The sequence below is a fragment of the Dermacentor silvarum genome, chromosome 3, assembly GCF_013339745.2.
Source record: "Dermacentor silvarum isolate Dsil-2018 chromosome 3, BIME_Dsil_1.4, whole genome shotgun sequence".
In the NCBI taxonomy this organism is placed as follows: domain Eukaryota; kingdom Metazoa; phylum Arthropoda; class Arachnida; order Ixodida; family Ixodidae; genus Dermacentor; species Dermacentor silvarum.
In genome coordinates this window covers 61,683,883-61,700,654 of record NC_051156.1, presented here as the reverse complement: position 1 = coordinate 61,700,654, position 16,772 = coordinate 61,683,883, and the positions used below count along the sequence as shown (strand labels likewise).

Here is a 16,772-nt window from a genome sequence, read left to right as displayed (position 1 = left end):
AATTTAAGTCTGAAGTAATTAAGCGGCTGGAGTTTCTGCTGGCGTTAGGGCGGACGGAGCACCTAGAGCGAGGTGTGCGCGTTTGTTTGAGCTTACAATCAGCCTCGGATATCAGTTAGGTATTTCGTAAAATTCGTTTCACGAGTATTATCATACTGCAACATTCTCAGCACTGTAATTATAAGCTCTGGTTTAGCTGCAACAAGTAGTTACGAAACAGTTGACGATCCTAACAGCGTGGGTACCGTTCTGCTGGCGAATAAGTTGTACTGTTTACTTCGACAAGCGTTCAAGTTGCTATCTGTGGATACACTGCGCGACTGCCTTGTTTGTTGGGCAAGGTTTCCGTCCACAAATAAAATAGTTTGGTTAATAATAACCGCATACCATACAGTGTGAATCACACTTTTCTAGTGGTCGAACGAGCAGCTAAAGACTGCGCGAGCTTCCGAGACAGAACTAAATGCTGTGTTATAGATCTGTTCTATATAGCGCATGGTCCAAGCATGCGGCACGACCACGCGAAGTCTTATTGCGCCGTTATCCCCTATTCTGGTTTATTTGGCCGCAAAAGGCGGACATATAAACTTTTTTTCTGATTTTTTTTTTCAGTCTCGTAAATTCAGTCATCTACGACGCATTCACCCATCCTACGGAAATTGTGTCCTTACAAAAGCTGTGGGATTCTCATGTGATCCCCTTTGTATATTATGCCTTACAGAGCAAAATGGAAGTTCCAATCGAAGGATGATGCTTGTGTATGTCATGTTGGTTTGCCAACCGGAGTGCTCGCTGTGTTGAGCAAAGCCTTCGGCCTCCTGTAGGAAGATAACGTAGAGATAGTGATTTTAAGTCTTCTAGACTTAAGATGCGTGAGAACGATGCCGGTGGCTGATGGAAATGTTTTACAACTCTTCGTTGAGTGAAAACCGATACATCCAACATAGTTCACAACACATACACACACCGTGGCTAATGATGCGCGTCGCATTCTTGCACATCCAAGAGAAATTTCCAGATACTGTAGCTACTGCTGCACCTAAAGGCTACACAGTGGTTGTTCGACAACCTCGTAAGAACTGACATCCTGTAAATTGCACTCAGAACTAGCTAAAACACCTCCAAATCGTTCCGCAGCGTGCGACCGGCAACACATTCAAGCCGCGCCGCGCCGGCTCGCCCAAGCCAGAGAGGAGGAAAGGATGACCGCGTGCCCTTTTCTCCTCGCCCGATGAAAAGGTCTATAGCACGTTCAAAAATTACTGCCTGGCAGGAAAAAAAGCGAAGTGCTTAGAAAACTAAAATCTAGTTCGCCTACTTTCCGTTTGACAGTGCAGTGTGTCCGTGAGCGGCGCAGAAGGTCTTGAAAGTGGTGTTTCAAGCCATCAATAGCGGGCTAATGATGCCAAATAGGCGTGGTACGGAAAGAGTTAAAAGCCTAAAAACTTTAGTTTTTTGGTTATAATGTGGTACTGCTAAGAGCGCAGTTTTTCGCAACTCCCGCATCCTTTTTATAAGCGATCTGGACTGCATAATGGCTGACATTAGGCACCACTAGCACTCACCTGACAGTGGGATCATCCTGGTTCTTGACCGAGTTGTGCAACTCCTGGAAGACTGGATCGCAGCGTGTGTGAATGACAATGAGGTGACTCAGCGCTACCGAGGCCTTTAGCCTCACCTGCCGGTTGCCGTCATTGAGTGCTTTCAAGAAGGTGGTTTGCAGCTGAGGCAGGAATGGTTTCAGCTGCACCCCAACCTGCATTGGCCATCAAGTCCTCCCTTGAAGCACAGCTTGCCAAGTCGACAACCTGACAGTGAAACTTGCCACGAGGGTGTGAAACACCACCACACACAAGCAGCATGCGCACCACGAGAAGAATCCAATGGCTGCTCTCTCACAGTTCTTTAACGTGTAACCCACAAGTCCAAGCTGTACTCATTCTAACACTTTGTACCAGTATACCAAGGACAAATCCCATATGTGCAGGTCACTTTGCTTTGTTTTTAGCCATGAACAAGTTACACGCATCTGCTCATCCAGTCACTTATTGCCGAGTGTGGACAGTCATGCATATTATTTCGCTGCGGCCAGAGGGGCTCTACACAAGATTAACCGCACCACTCTTTGTACAATCAAGTTTATTTATCATCATCATCATGCATATTATTTTGTAACATTTATTTTGCTGTCTCGCATTGATACAATACTATTCAAGACTTATGTAATGTGGAAAAACTGCCTTTCTCAAAATACGTTTTATTACTGAATGATTTCACTAAGTAAGAAACAAGCCATACATTTCTTCTTCCTGGGGTTTTACATTTAACTAGGGTTGTACGAATACTGAACATACTAGACTTCCGTTAATTCGATCCTGACCGAAGGTCCCAGCTGTCGCCCATGCATTTCTATGGGCCCGAACTGTAGTTATTTCGATCCTAGAATTGGCCTTTGCCAGATAATTCGAACTTGAGCAGTCAGCATACACGTTCCTGACCCCCGTGGTGACCCCAAGAGCCACCCCTTTAGTGGCAGCGACTGTCTCTGTGCAGCGACTGTCTCTCGCATCGAAAACGCCCATTTTTGGCCTGCCCTAGCAGGATTTCCAAGCAATAACTGTAGCTCACAATGTCCGATTACGGTATTTAGCTGATTCTGACGCGCGCCCTTTTTTTTTTTTTTGTCATACAAGAAAATTGGGTTGAAAATAGCCTAAATGGTGCAATCGAACACGGAACCAAAGATGCCCTCGTGGCGTTCGTATGCCTTTACCGCATAACGCAGATGTATTTCAGCAAAGCTGACTTAAAGAGAAAAAAGAAAAATGTACGGTGATGCTGACTTAATGAAACCGGTGCAACATATATTAGACCCCTGCCCATTTTTCTTGCTAAACCAATGCGAGCGCATTAGATTTCTACTTTGTTTAGGAGCTTTGTTGTCATTTCTATGTTAGTTTTCTACTTCAGACACATAGAAAGTGGCCGTACATTTGATTCGGGCACATGTTAAAATAGGACAAATACTGCAAAATGAATCAGCAGTGTGTTTTGACGTTTTTTCTGCATCACGTTTAAATTAATTCAACCCGCTGGATAATGTGATCAATTTCGTTGTTCCTGTAAGGGTCGAATTTATGAGAGTCGGCTGTAGTATATTTCAAACCGAATACCAAATTGAATAGAGAAGAAAAAACCAAATATCAAATACCGTATTTATTCCATTAAAAGGTGGTCACGATTATAAGGTGAGGGTGCAAGTTGCAGGACACAAGAAAAAAAAAATACTGCCTTATAGTGTGGCTTCATGGCATTGTGGTGTGCGCTGCTGTGAAGCCACACTATGAGGTGAAACTCATGCTGCCGTGAAGCCACACTACACGGTGACATTCACGCTGCTGTGAAGCCACACCTGAAGGCAAATTTCGCGTATATGACTGAGGCTGAAGATTCCAGGAGAAAAAAAAAAAAAAAAAAAAACACCTCACCTTATATTTGAATAAATACGGTATCAGAACACTTCTCACGAAGTTTAATGCTTACAAATTTTATGCAAGAAAACATGGTGCTGCACATGCACGGTAGTCTACTAGCATTATATACTAAGACTGTAGCCAGCAATCGGTAACTTCGGTATATAAGAATAAAGAATTATGGGATTTTACGTGCCAAAACCACGATCTGATTATGAGGCATGCTGTAGTGGGGGACTCCGGAAAATTTCGACCCCCTGGAGTTCTTTAACGTGCACGTAAATCTAAGAACACGGGTGTTTTCGCATTTCGCCCCCATCGAAATACGGCCACCGTGGCCGGGACTCGATCCCATGACCTAGTGCTTAGCAGTCCAACACCATAGCCACTAAGCAACCACGGCGGGTGGTATTTAGGAATAAAGATGTAGACAGTGGTGGCACTGACGAACTGAGATTTGGAGCAATTTTTAGAGAAGCTAATGTTCATTTTGGAGCAGTTTGATGCACCTAAATACAGATTTCAGAACACTTTGGAGCAAAATAAAAAAAAGTCAACTGTTGGACACGTCCTAGACACTTTCGAGCACTTAAAATAGACAAGCGCTATTCCATAAAGTATTTACGTGCTGTAAAACAATGTTACTCTGCCTCTAAATACAAGAAATAAAACACAAACCCATTCACACAGCCTGCAGCGATTAGTTTATTTCAGATTGTGTGAGGCTGCTCAGAAGTTGCCATTTACATGTTTTGAATTTTTATTAGAGACTGCCAGCTTAGCCTTGTTTTAAGCCTAGAGATAGCATCAGCCAGAAACACCTGGCCAGACTCAATGCCATCAATGCTCTTCTGAGCCAGGCTATCTTTGATAAGCCCCTGGTGACGCTCAAGCATTGTTTTAGATGACACCAGGCGCTTTTCAGTGGTCTCTTTTTTTATCGTTAAGCTGGAGCCTCTGCTCTGCAACTGGCTGGTTCACAACTGACACCAGCTGATTATTCGGACACCAATAGTTCAGGCATGCTAAATTATTTGGACTCCTGCGTGGCACTCTTACTGGCCCATGAACCAAATATATAATGACGATAGAAAATTTTGATTGCAGTTTTGTTCAATTTTATTCTAAAATCTTGTTTCTGGGAATTCACATATTTTTTATGACATAAATTTCGTTAATAAATGCTTTATGCCTGAAAAATGGATTGATTCTGCTTTGCTTTCATGTATTGCATTAAATGTTTGATGCAACAGTTTCTTCAGCAAAAGAGATCCAGTGTAACCGACAAAAACCAGCCATTTTCCTCACGATAGGAAAAGAGTTAGGTAAGCATTGTAATAACGAGGTTTAATTTATAACATTGTACAATCTCAAATCCTACATGATCGCACAGTTTTTTACACCCAGATCCCACCAATCACCTTCTTTATCATGTTCACTTTTCAATGCCAGAATGTCAATGCTGCCACTATCAATGTTTTGCTTATGAACTGAGAGCCCCAGCCCATTATCAATACCGTAATTACCTCTGCCATGCGCAACAGCCAAAGGAGGACATGTTCTCAAGCCCCCTCATTCAGTTTGCCACGAGCCCTGAAGGAGGTTATTTCAATAGCACAAGACACATGGTAACAATATGACAGTACTCCAGATAAATGGTGCGAACAAGTATCAAAAGTTATTTCTTTTTTTTTTTTTTTTTTTTTGTGGTGTTTCACACACCCTCGAGAGTGAAGCATCATCAAACACCAGAGACCTCGCCGAAGCTTTTGGGAGGGCCAAGTGACTAACCTTTGCGAGTAATAGAGCAAGCGTCTCAAGCACAGCCACTTTGACGCTGAAGCTGAATCGGTCGCCTAGGATACGAATGAGCGGCCCCGTGATGCTGATGACCGACTGCCGCAAGGAGGCGGCATCTGTTAGCCGGATCACCTGAAAGAGAGAGACTTCGTTGAAGGGACTGACAAGTGGCCAACAAATGTGCTGCGACACGTTGACGGAAACGAAATGACCACGATTTGTAGTGACAGAATCCAGCACGCAGTTTGCGATTTAAGTAGGAATTATAATTATAAGTTTGCAAAGAAAGTCTCAAAAACCAGCAAGTGGCGTGACTTGGTACTTCCGATGTACTATATGAGACTACTGTAGGTAAGTTGGCTCTTATTAAGTACTGCACACTTATTGCTTAAAAGTGCAGTTTGTATATTATTAGGCTTTTGCACTTTACAAATTAAAAAAAGTCCACACTATCAAGCACCTTAACAGAACACGTTGCTGGGCCAGTTGGTTCATTATTACTGAAATAAAAGAAAACGCAAACTTTGAACAGGACGCAAAGGAAGACGGAGACAAAGGACAGGTGCGACATGGGTTGGAGGGAAAAACGGCCACGACCGCACTTGTCGTCTGCCTCCCACCAATGCCGGCGTATAATCGCTATTGTGCTCACCAATCATTGTTTCCAGCATGCTTCCAGTCAATGACTACATCGTCACTGCAGATTGAAAAATTTGGATAAAAAAAAAATGTTCCACGGCATTTTACGCGTTACCACAGCATGATTTGACACTCTAAGTGGTAAGCTTTCCATTGCACGAAAAAAAAAAAAAAAAAAAGAGGGCCCCATAAAAATTGGTTGTCAGTTCCTTTGAATCATCCATCAAACAGTGCAGATAGTACTATCGGAGACAGAAGTTTGCAGACCACACGAGCATTGCCTAAACAGTATTGCTAGGTCCATTAACAGACCAACACTCGTTTCGCAATCAATCCATCACATGCTTGTTCAGATGGCCACTCAATTGTCGCAATGCATTGCAGCCTGCTTTTACGCATTGTCATGTTGAGCCAGGAAATTTGTGCACTTTGCAACACGTGACACCCATTTAATCTGATGCTGTTTTTCATTTTCATGAATTTGAGCAAACTAATGTTGAACCATTGAGACATGGGAATGAAAAGCTGTTACGCATTAGTTCTCAAGATAACCATATCGGTGAAGCATGAAATGGACATGCCATGCACTTTATTGTACTCGGAGTACTGGGTTGCCAGGTATTGCACAGTTGATGCTGCAGGGTTTGCAAACATTTGTCTTTCATAGTACTACACCGTTCATGTGATTCACGGGGGCAGAAAATGCTCACACACACAAGTTGTAATAACGTCTCCTGTTTAGAAAGATGGCAGTAGTCAGAAATATTCAAAGATATTAAACAGGTCTAGGAACAGTGAGCTGAAGCTAACTATCTTCTGCACAATCCATCGACATGAAAAACAGTATTTTTTTTAAAGTTGCAATATTTTTGCGCATGCATGTACATTGCACAAGACAACGAAACTGAATGCAATTTTGTTTTAATGCTTGCTCTTTCTGAGCAAACAGTAAAACAAATTAACATTCAGTTTCATCGTTTGAGTAGCCATTATACTCTAGCTCTGCAATATATTTATCAGCATTAATTCAAATGCGAACAAGTTGAAAACTCAAATGCATTATTGCATTTCTATCTTTGCCTGGATTTGAATCAGCGGCTTAATTCAGGCTCTTATATGTTATATTAGGAACCATAACCTGTTCAGAAGCTGTCTACACGGCTTTGCATGTTGCATTCCCACGTAATTACGCACAGCAGGCATTGCAATTAGTTCTCTTCCTGTTCTTATTTTTAATTTATGCCCACGGTACATGACGGTGATGTGAAATAAAGGTGAATAAACATGTGGGCCTCGAAAATTGGCTGATGACTGACCTGCACAGACAAGCTACCAAGCATGACATAACACAGGTGTGGCTGTGCTTTCACTTTCAGTGCAGAAAAAAAGAGAAAGCAGTAGCAGCTACAAACTTCACAAGCAAAAATTTAACTTACGGGCAAGGTCACACGGGCAAGTCTTCAAAAGTTAGTGAGCAAAGATTACTGTCCAAATTAGCAAATAGTAAAAAAAAAAAAAAAAAGAAAACTGGTCTCGTCGTCTTGTCTGCACTGTGCCCCTATGCAAGCATCGGGCTTGTCTTTAGACTGTCCTGTGGACTTTCCTGAAGAATGGGACTGTTTATCCAAATGCACAAAGCCCTTTCAGAAGAAGAGGTTCAATAAAAATGACATATTGGTTAATTCCTTCCCTAAAGACCCCCTAAAAGCACTGAAAACTAACAATGACAAGTCAACAGGAATTGGGAACACTTCATTGGTCACAAACTGCAACTGATGCAGCAGTTGCTGCAGAAGACAAGTCAAGCATGTGGAAGACAAGTCGTCACCTCGCCAAGCCCCTGTGCCGCTTGTTCCTTGAGTTCGGGCACCCCGATGAGGATGGCCTCACGGAAGATGGGCAGAATGGGCGAGATGCCCTTCTCCTGGCAGAAGCCCGGCAGGTACTCCTGGCCCTTCAGGTCGCTAGCCGCAAAACGGATCGCCTGCCGCACATCCATCACGTACTCAATCTGCTGGTTCGTGTCCAGGGTCTGCAATGTTGCAAGGAGACCACACATTACAGGAGAATGCGGCGGTCCGAGGCAATGGAGTGCATGACACACTAGCTCTTCTTGATGTCTTCTTTTTTTTTTTTTTGCATCTGAAGCCGAAACAAAGTGCTTACTATATCAACAAGCTTTTATTTAGTAAATGAATGAGCAAATCCTGTTTCTACGGTATTTTGCGCAAAATCACTGCAGAAGGTGCAATTCTCATTTCTTGACTGATTGGCTCTCGCAGTGGCGAATACCTCGCGACTTCCTTCGCAGCGCTTCCCTGGCGCGCGCCTTCATCTTAGATACACTTTTCACTACTGCACGCACATCCCAATTATTTTTTCGTCAGTGAGCTGGTCGCCAACAGATCGTACGTCCATCGCGATGTAAACGGTGCTCTTCATCCACGACAACTTTGCATCAAGACGCTATTATATATTAAAATAGACGCTCAAAAACTTCGGTCACCAGTGATCGATGCCTAGTGCCGTGGTAAGGAAAGAGTTAAATTGTGGCCTTATGTTTTACTGTGCTGTACCCTACGAGTCTACAAAATTGGTTCAGACCGTTTCAGGGACCCTTTAAATAATACATATGCCAACTGGGACAAGAGGAGGAGTGCCAATTATCCAATTTTCCAAATTAACAAGGGCCGAATTAAGGTTTGAGTGTAATTTGATTTCTCGGTTACACTGCATAAAAAGCCTTGGCGCACAGGTAACAGTTTCAAAGCAGTATGCCATGCGCACGTTTGGATGATGTGCGATGGTGAATGAAAAGCCATCGGTGTCACTTTGCTGCTGATATGTGGCAGCACAGTGGCAGTGACAAATTGGCAGTTTAACACTCAGACACTTCCTAACGACACTGGGGGAATGATGTCATATGTGATCAGCGTCTACAATAATGCATAGGTTCGGGACCGAGCAAGATGAAGCCAGAGCTTGGCCAGAGTAGACCCAAAGCAAGCCCAGTATGCCTTGTAGTTTACCTTGGTGACAGCAGCAAGGGCCTCCCCGGCAAGCTGCAGCACGTGGCGGTCTGTGTCGGTGAATAGACGCAGCAGCTCCCTAAGCAGCTGAGGCACGTGCGGAGTGAGGGGTGCCCTGGAATGGGCGCAGAACGCGCACAGCAATGCCACGGCCGCACGCCGCTGGCTGGGCTGTCGGGCACCCGCGAGCAGCTGCTCCACCACCGTCTGCACTCCGGCCTCGTCCACCACCGACAGCACCACAGCTTGGCAATGTTCCAGCTCCTGCAGGGTAGGCATTGACCCCACATCACACAGGTAGGGTTGTTGAAACAGTTAAATATTCAAATGAAATCAAATACAAATGCTAGACTAAAACGGCGTTAGAATATTGAATCGAATACCAAATACTCTTGAATTTCAAAACAGAAATATAAAGGTTTCGTAGAGCACATACATCTAGAGTTGAACCCACTTATAATGATCCCAGATATAATGATCATATTTCTGTGCACTTACGATTTTACTACTCTATCTACTGAAATTGCGCCCAGATCTATAGAACATTTTTTTTTTTAAAGTGCCATACTGTTACAAAGAACACTTCAAACTGGTGCTGTGAGCCACAACTGTGGCTTTCCTGCAGAAAAATCATTTGGTACAGTCACCACTTGCATCATTCACTCCTTCTCCTGGTAGACAACAATATGTGTTGTTACCCATTATATTCGAACAGGAACGAATATTCAACAATTTGTATAGCCAAATCTCGAATTGAATAAAGTTAGCGCTGAATGCAATGCTTTCAAACTCTGTTTCCATGAGTTTACTGTATTGTGCAGTAAAAGCAGTTGGTCAGTTGAGAAGTTGGAAATTACAAGCCAACACCTTGAAGGTCAACAAATGAGCAAGCTAACGCTCAGAAGTGTGAGACGTTTGCCCACGTATGCACCCACGTATGCAAGCACGAAGCCTATATTGGTTGTCCCTAATGCTTTGTTTGGGCACAGCAAACTCTTAAAAAACTATGAGAGCTTACTTTTCCTGTGCTGCTGAGCTCTTGTCTATGATGACTAGAGGCCGGATCTTTAGGCATTAAAAAAGCACATTTTAGGTGCCAAAAATAGGCGGGCAAAACAAGGTTTTAGTCCTCCAATGTCGTAAATATAGGCACAATAAATTTTTACATAGATGCAAATAATTTCAAACGAAGACGTGCGCGGCCTATATCTACGATAGGAAAACAAGAAATGTTATTGTCTACGATGGCACAAAGGTGCCAACAGTTAAACATAGCCGTGCAATTGTCCCATAAAACTGCTGAACTAATGACACTCAATTGGCCTAATTCAATAAGCACACTGCTCATATTCATGTTCAATGGCCACTGTACTCGAGCGTCGCATATGGTGAAACAGGCATGAAAAAGAATACTTGAAAGCTGGGAATACTGATAAAAAAAGCGTTAGTGTGGGCATTTCTCAGTCACTTCTTCGTTGGCTGCACATGTTCATCATCATATCGGCTTCTTCGTCTTCATCGCTTGTGGGGACTCATCTTGAGACTGATCTGTGCCTTGAGCGTGATCGGTTCGCCACGCCTTCGTGGCGCATTAAAGGTCGTGTTAACGCTACGTCGCAAGTGGTGGACTCGGTCCTCCGTCCTCTGCTCGCCCGCTCTACCTCCTGGAGCTTCGCTCAGGTCGCCGTTTGTGCCAGCTGTCCGCCAACATGCCGCAGGACGAGCACTCTGGCACTTCTACATCTACAATCTCGGCTCCGCCTGCCGCAGCCTCTCCATCTTGGTTCGTCAGTGAGCCCCAGCGCGACCCCCATCTGTTTGCTGGCTTTCGTGGTGAACATGTGGAGGATTGGCTTGAGAACTACGACCGGGTGAGTTCTGCTAACCACTGGGACGAGGTGACGAAGCTACGCCATGTCTCCTTCTATCTCACGGGCGTAGCGAAGACTTGGTTTTTCAACCACGAGATCGACCTCACCTACTTGAGTAGTTTCAAACAGCAGCTCCGACAAGTTTTTGGTACTCCGGCCGTTCGTTCTGCCATCTCGAAGAAGGCACTCGACACTCGCAAACAACAACTCGGCGAGTCATATACCTCGTATATAGAGGATGTCCTCGCTCTCTATCGGCGCGTCAACGCTTCCATGGCCAAATCAGACAGAGTACGCCACGTACTCAAAGGCATTGGGCCTCTCGCCTTCAATGCGTTGGCCATCAAGGACCCGGCTACCGTCGCTGACATTGTAGCTACGTGCCAGCGCCTCGACGAACTCGAATCTGTCCGATTGCCACCCCCGGACACCCCTGACAACAACCCTACCGCAGATCCCTCGTTGCACGCAATGGTCTACGCAATCATACAGTAAAAGCTCGTTAATTCGACCCTGGTTAATTCGGAAAATCGGTTAATTCGAACACGTCCTTTGGTCCCGGCAGGCATTTTCATTATTTAATGCAATGAAACTCTCGTTAATTCGGACGTATTTGGCCGCACATCGGTTAATTCAGACAACTCTCGGTGCTCGGCGAGTGCGGAGCGCCGCAAATATGCGACGCAAACGACCCTTAACTAGAGTGAACTCAACCATAACGGCGTTAGCGTCCACCGAAACAAAGCGACGGAGTTCGCATCGCCATAGCCATCAGTGGAAATCGTACGGGAATGACAGCAACACAGAACGCTTCGTGCCTATTTGAGCCTTTAAAGCTTTTATTCTTGCGTTTGCCGGCGCGCATAGCACCGCGTTGGCCACGTGCCTTCAAAACTGCGTAGTCGCCATCCGTGATCGCGTTGATAGCGGCCGCGGTTTCATCCACAGCGGTTGCGGCAAAAAGTAGTTTCGTTTTCACTCAGTGTCCGTGCCGACAGAGAATGGAAGACGAAATCCTTGAAAAGAAAAAAAAAAAAAAAAAAAAAAGAAAAGAAATATGAGCCATTCCACGCCGCCGCGCGTTGTTTTCCATCCTTCTCCGCATCGCCAGCCTCGCGCGCCTGTGTCCCGCCGTTGCCCTTCCGCCCCTCCGAACACGAATGGTCCGCGCCCATAGCTCTTAAGCCACGCCACCCTCCGAAACATGAATGGACCGAGCCAAAACAACGTTATCGTCCACCGAAACGAAGCGACGAAGTTCGCTCCGCTATAGTCATCACTAAAATTCGTACTGGAATGACAACAACGCCGGAAGGCTTCGTGCCTATTTGTGCCTTTAAAGCTTGCGTTTACCGCCGCACATAGCACCGCGTTGGCCGCGTGCCTTCATGACTGCGTAGTCACCATCCATGATCGTCACGATAGCGGCCGCGATTCCGTCCGCCGCGGTTGCAGCAAACAGTAGTTTCGTTTTGGCTCGGTACGCACGTCGGCCGCGTGCTTTTCATAACTAGGTAGTCGCCATGCATGATCGCGTCGATATTGACAGCGGTTTCGTCCGCAGTTGCAGCAAACGGTAGTTTCGGTTTGACTCTGCGTGCGTTGGCTGCGCGCCTTCAGAACCGCAAGGTCGCTGTGCATGATCGCGTTGACAGTGGCCGTGGTCGCGGCAAGCAATAGTTTCGTTTTTACTCAGTGCAAAGCTGTCGAGGATGAAGAGAGATATTGCGGTTGTGAAGAGAAAGAGGCGCACCGTCTACATCGCGATGGGCGGCGACCCGGCGACATTGGTGAAAAAATAAACGGGATGTGCGCGCGCTAGTGAAAAGCGCGTCTCAGATGAAGACGCGCGCCACGGCCGCGATGTGAACGAAGTCACGAGACCTTCGCCGCTGCGAGCTCTAATCAGTCGTGAGATGACGAGAATTGCAGTTTACGCATTGCGTTTATGCAAAATAGAAACAGAATTTACTGATTCATACTGCAAATAAGAGCGTGTTGACGTAGTAAGCATTTGTTTATTGTTTTCTTGACTACCCTCGATAATTCGACGTTCGGTTAATTCGGACATTTTTTTCGGTCCCGTGAAATCCGAATTAACGAGCTTTTACTGTACGAGAAGAGCTGCAGTCTCTTGGCTTCTCGGCAGGTCCCATTCCTGCCCACGCCCCAATACCACTTTGCGTGACGTTGTCAAGGAGGAGTTGGCGTCTATGGCGGTTACTGCGTATACGGACCCTCTAGTCCCTAGGCCGCCACCAACGTACACGCAGGTAGCCGCAGTTACCACAGCCCTCATGCCATCGATGCCTCTTAAACCAACGCAGACGCACTTGGCTTCGATGTCTACCAGCACACCTCACCAACCTTACTTTCCACCATGGCGTCCAACCCGACCTATATGTTACTACTGTGGATATCGTGGCCACATCGCACGTTTCTGTCACAAGCGGCAGCAAGACGAGCGTCGCGGATTTGACACCAAGAACGAGACGACTTTTCTGCTGGGGCCTCTTTCCAACGCCGTCCTTATGCTCCGCGTTCCAACTGCTCTCCATCGCCACCTGCAACCTCCGCGACGGCTCCTAGCTACCGTCCAGCCAGACGCCGCTCGCCGTCACCCCTTCGTGGCTCTACGTCACCACTTCGACCAGCTTCTCCATTCGCCGATCGTCGCCCGGAAAACTAAATTATGCAGCTTTTGGAGGAAAAGCTGCATTGCTCGACAGGAAAGCAATTCCTCCAGTGCGTCCGCATAATATGCTATCTGTTTTCGTTGAAGGAGTGCACGTGGAAGCTTTAATAGACACTGGTGCTAGTTTTGTCAATTATTCTCCATGATTTGTGTTCGCGCCTCAGGAAAGTCACCACTCCTCATGATGGACCTACGCTACTCGCTGCTCAAGGAACGCCATTCGACCTGCCGCCATGTGCACTGTTCGTGTCTACATTGATGGCATTCTGCATTACATACAATTCGCAGTGCTAAGTTCGTGTACCCAGCAGCTGATATAGGATGGGATTTTCTTTTTATGGCGTCCGCTTCCATCTGCTGTCGGAAATGTGTTCTCCACATGACCGACACCGCCCATTCACTTCATACAGATGACTCACCGCTTCGCTTGCTTGCTGCAGAAGACACCGAGCTACTTCCTTGCCGTCAGAGAATTGTTGCAATCGCGTCGGATGTCATTGAACATGGTGACGTGTTCGTACAACCATCTTTGAACTGTCTCATAAGAGGGATAGTCTTTGCGTCAGGGCTGGTCCGGTTTAAAAATGGCTCCGCATTCGTCTGCACTACCAACCCGACATCCGAAAAACATCTGATCCCTAAGGCACTACGTTGGCTTGCGTCACTAAATCCGAGCATCTCTCTGTTGTTTCTGTTGAAGCGGCGTCCTCTGAAGCTCCTTCTGTTGGGCGTTCCGCATCTTTCTCTACCCTTGAAGCTGCCATCAGTTCCGACCTGACCCCTTCACAGTCACAACAGTTGCTTGCTTTGCTGAAAAAGTATGAAGCTTCGTTTGACGCGCATGCCTCTTCATTGGGACAGACTTCCGTCATCACGCATCAGATAGAGACAGATGGCGGGTCCATTGTTCGCCGTCGACCATATCGCGTCTCTCTTGCCGAGCGGAAAGTCATTGAAGAAAACGCGACGACATGCTGCAACGGAGATAATACGCCCCTCCGCTAGTCCCTTGGTCATCCCCGTCGTTCTAGTTCGGAAAAAAGACGGCTGTGTGCGGTTTTGCGTCAATTACCGGGCACTCAATAAGATCACGCATAAGGATGTATACCCTATGCCCTCGCATAGACGATGTCTTGGATTCACTGCAGAATGCCGAGTACTTCTCGAGTCTTGATTTGCGTTCGGGGCTACTGGCAAATACCTATGCATGAGGATGATAAAGAAAAAAACAGCGTTTTCAACACCAGATGGGCTATATGAGTTCAATGTAATGCCATTCGGACTCTGCAATGCACCCCGCAACATTCGAACGCATGATTGACACCGGTTCTGCGTGGCCTGAAGTGGAAGACTTGCCTGTGCTATCTGGATGACGTCGTAGTTTTCTCTTCCACCTTCTCTCAACGCCTGCAACGCCTGGCTGAGTTCTCACGTGCCTTGCCAACGCTGGCCTAGAGCTGAGCACGAAAAAGTGCCGTTTTGCCAGCAAGACAATTAAGGTCTTGGGTCACATTGTGAGCAAGGACAGCATTCGTCCAGATCCCGATCTGGTTTCAGCGGTTCTTCACTTCCCTCGCCCCGAAAGGGCCAAAGATTTGCGCAGTTCCTTGGCCTCGCTTCTTATTTCGCCGCTTTATACATGAATTCGCCTCAATAGCTGCACCTTGCACAAATTACTCGTTCTGGCATTGCCTTTGCGTGTCTCCCGCGGCGAATCAGCGTTTACCCATCTGAAAAACGCCCTCACTCTGAACCAGTACTTCGCTATTTCGATTAAAAAACCGCACCCACACTCTGCATACGGACGCTAGCGGTCATGGCATCAGTGGTAGTCTCCTACAGCGAGATGAGTCTTCACGTGAGAGGTCGTCGCTTACGCAAGCCGCGTACTGACGAACACCGAGAAGAATTATACCATCACTGAGCAGGAGTGCCTAGCGTCGTTTGGTCGGTACAGAAATTTCGACCCTATCTTCACGGCTGCCATTTTACCATCGTTAAGGACCACCATGCCTTATGTTGGCTTTCCACGCAACTTGACCGGACGCCTTGGTCGTTGGATTATCCGTCTGCAAGAACAGACTTCACTATTATCTACAAGTGTGGTAAAAAGCATCAGGACGCAGACGCGCTTTCTCGCTGCCCGCTTCCAACGACGCCATGCCACGGTTCCGCTCCTGCCTTCCGCGACAAGCTTTCGGACCGTCCTTCCCGCATGTGTTGTCCTTAACCGCTATTGACCAGATTCCTTCTGATGACCATGGATCCTCATATCTCACCAACTCGCTGACCCCTACTGTCGACGCATCATAGACCGCATTCAGGAAACTTCACGCCCGCCCAATGCTTGCCTTCGTCGACAGCTCACGCAATTCAAGCTCGACAACTGCGCCCTGTACCGCCATATCTATCACCCTGATGGTCAACGCTGGGTGCCTGTTCTGCCTCGCTCTCTCGCGCCAATGTTCTTAAGGCCTATCACGACAACATGACTGCTGGTCATCTTGGTTTTCAGAAAACATACTACCGCATCAAAGGTCGCTTCTACTGGCCTGGCTTATCCACTAGTGTGGCGCGGTACGTCGCTTCCTGCGCCATTTGCCAGCTTCGAAAGCTACCAACATCTGTTTCATGCAGAGAACTCCAACCACTCCCGTATCCGTCGGCACCATTAGAAGTCGTTGGCATTGACCTGTATGGTCCCCTTCCCACGACTCTCACCGGCAATCAATGGATAGTGACAGCCGTCGACCACTTGACACGTTACGCCGAAACAGCTTGCGTGACTTCGGCGTCGGCTGCTGAAGTGGCTGCATTTATACTTCAAGCAATAATCCTGTGTCACGGTGCTCCTCATGTCATCCTGAGCGACCGTGGAAAGGCATTCCTTTCACAAATCGTAGCCGAATTGCTCCAGCCTCCGGCACCACCCACAAGACAACCTCGAGTTACCACCCTCAACCAACGGACTAACTGAGCGCTTTCATCGCACGCTCTCCGACATGATAGCCATGTATATTGAACCAGACCACACAAACTGGGACGCAATTTTGTCATATACAATGACATTATCCGAATTGTACAGGCAAGATGTCGCAACACTGCCACATACTTCCACTTATTTGAAGTGCACGTGTTTGACGAAATCTGTTTGGAGAGCACGCGAAACATGGTCTAAGAACCACTGTGAAGATTGTGGAAACAATAGAAAACTACCAGTATCTCCAGATTTTGGATTCAAAATTGTGCCTCTTGTCACTGA

The 16,772-nt window shown here is 46.6% G+C and overlaps 1 pseudogene; it reads right to left on the bottom strand.

Moving 5' to 3' along the window:
• The window catches only part of LOC119444421 (eIF-2-alpha kinase activator GCN1-like), a 152,488-nt pseudogene that overhangs the window by 18,123 nt on the left and 117,593 nt on the right, over nucleotides 1-16,772 (bottom strand).